At 46.8% G+C, this 2,616-nt stretch overlaps 1 non-coding gene across 1 annotated transcript; it reads left to right on the top strand.

The window, feature by feature from the left end:
* The first annotated feature begins 1,413 nt into the window (after nucleotides 1–1,413).
* Nucleotides 1,414–1,488, top strand: Trnal-caa. Its single transcript has one exon. It is a non-coding gene; the product is annotated as a tRNA-Leu (tRNA).
* The last annotated feature ends 1,128 nt before the right edge of the window (nucleotides 1,489–2,616 follow it).

Below are 2,616 nucleotides of genomic sequence, written 5' to 3'. Positions count from 1 at the left end.
CCGAACAAGACAGACTGCGAAAGTAGGGGATTGCTGTTGAGGGTGAGGTACGGTGGGGACTTCGTGTGCCCCGGGACCGATACAGTAGCCGTAAAGGCCTCAACAGAAGCCCGAAAAAGCATGTTTTCCCACGAAGTAACAGGAGTCATGCCACAGCACAAGAATAGTAAGGAAAAACTATTCTCATGCAAAAGACGTGCATCACTGAAGAAGTTTAATTTCCTATCTTACTTTTTATTTTTGCTTCTCTCACTTTTGTTTAAATTCTAATGGAAGAATATTTTGCGTTCTGTTAATGCAGTCAATAGTATTATAGAAAGAGTTATTTTCACCGTAATCAGTTCGGATTACTATTTACAATTTTCTAACATTTTCTTCAAGAGGCAATTCAGTTTCATAACCCATTAAAAACAACAACAACAAAAAAAGTGGGGCACTGAAGCTCGCCGAAGAAGGCGCATGAAGGAGAGCGAATGGAAGGGCTAGAAGGGGAGATGGGAGGCCCTAAGCAAAAAAAAAAAAAAAGTTGGTAGAGCACTTGCCCGCGAAAGGCAAAGGTCCCGAGTTCGAGTCTCGGTCGGGCACACAGTTTTAATCTGCCAGGAAGTTTCATATCAGCGCACACTCCGCTGCAGAGTGAAAATCTCATTCTGGAAACATCCCCCAGGCTGTGGCTAAGCCATCTCTCCGCAATATCCTTTCTTTCAGGAGTGCTAGTTCTGCAAGGTTCGCAGGAGAGCTTCTGTAAAGTTTGGAAGGTAGGAGACGAGGTACTGGCAGAAGTAAAGCTGTGAGTACCGGGCGTGAGTCGTGCTTCGGTAGCTCAGTTGGTAGAGCACTTGCCCGCGAAAGGCAAAGGTCCCGAGTTCGAGTCTCGGTCGGGCACACAGTTTTAATCTGCCAGGAAGTTTCATATCAGCGCACACTCCGCTGCAGAGTGAAAATCTCATTCTGGAAACATCCCCCAGGCTGTGGCTAAGCCATGTCTCCGCAATATCCTTTCTTTCAGGAGTGCTAGTTCTGCAAGGTTCGCAGGAGAGCTTCTGTAAAGTTTGGAAGGTAGGAGACGAGGTACTGGCAGAAGTAAAGCTGTGAGTACCGGGCGTGAGTCGTGCTTCGGTAGCTCAGTTGGTAGAGCACTTGCCCGCGAAAGGCAAAGGTCCCGAGTTCGAGTCTCGGTCGGGCACACAGTTTTAATCTGCCAGGAAGTTTCATATCAGCGCACACTCCGCTGCAGAGTGAAAATCTCATTCTGGAAACATCCCCCAGACTGTGGCTAAGCCATGTCTCCGCAATATCCTTTCTTTCAGGAGTGCTAGTTCTGCAAGGTTCGCAGGAGAGCTTCTGTAAAGTTTGGCAGGTAGGAGACGAGGTACTGGCAGAAGTAAAGCTGTGAGTACCGGGCGTGAGTCGTGCTTCGGTAGCTCAGTTGGTAGAGCACTTGCCCGCAAAAGGCAAAGGTCCCGAGTTCGAGTCTCGGTCGGGCACACAGTTTTAATCTGCCAGGAAGTTTCATATCAGCGCACACTCCGCTGCAGAGTGAAAATCTCATTCTGGAAACATCCCCCAGGCTGTGGCTAAGCCATGTCTCCGCAATATCCTTTCTTTCAGGAGTGCTAGTTCTGCAAGGTTCGCAGGAGAGCTTCTGTAAAATTTGGAAGGTAGGAGACGAGGTACTGGCAGAAGTAAAGCTGTGAGTACCGGGCGTGAGTCGTGCTTCGGTAGCTCAGTTGGTACAGCACTTGCCCGCGAAAGGCAAAGGTCCCGAGCTCGAGTCTCGGTCGGGCACACAGTTTTAATCTGCCAGGAAGTTTCAACTCTGTTATAGTTAAAACTAAGTTTGAAACTACAGTCTTAGGAAGCTCAGAGGAAGAGAAGACTTTACATGTATCCGAAAGTGATGTTGAAAATGTTGAGGGCAGCGGTGGGCGGTGCTATATAGTACCAGTGAGCAGTACTGCACTGAATCAAAAACTTGAAGAAAACAATCAAAAACCTGACAACACTGTAGCAAAATTGGAGGGTTTGACTAACGACGTTCGTAATCTTACTCAGATGCACAACACTTTGAAAACAGACGTTTCGAATCACGTCACTGAAGTCATGCACGGTGACTTATAAAGAATAACTAGTGACATTCCAACGCTGAACACTACAGTATAAGACATGCCAGAACACATTAAAACACGGACAAATGGTTTTGGTTCAAATGGCTCTGAGCACTATGGGACTCAACTGCTGTGGTCATAAGTCCCCTAGAACTTAGAACTACTTAAACCTAACTAACCTAAGGACATCACACACATCATGCCCTAGGCAGGATTCGAACCTGCGACCGTAGTGGTCGTGCGGTTCCAGACTGTAGCGCCTTTAACCGCTCGGCCACTCCGGCCGGCCAAATGGTTTTGATATAATACCGTTAGAACACACAATACTACAATCCACAATTCAACAGATAGCCACACAAGTAGATGACATTGCAACAAAACATAAGAAACAAGTTGACGATTTTGTACGAGAGTAAGAGAGTTGAATTGGTAACAGGCTAGAGACAGAGCTACGGAAAGCTCTTGAGCAAACGATTACCGATGTGTCAGTATTAAAGATACAAATTGG

Source organism: Schistocerca americana, chromosome 9 (assembly GCF_021461395.2).
Source record: "Schistocerca americana isolate TAMUIC-IGC-003095 chromosome 9, iqSchAmer2.1, whole genome shotgun sequence".
NCBI lineage: Eukaryota > Metazoa > Arthropoda > Insecta > Orthoptera > Acrididae > Schistocerca > Schistocerca americana.
This window is presented reverse-complemented; position numbering and strand designations above follow the sequence as displayed.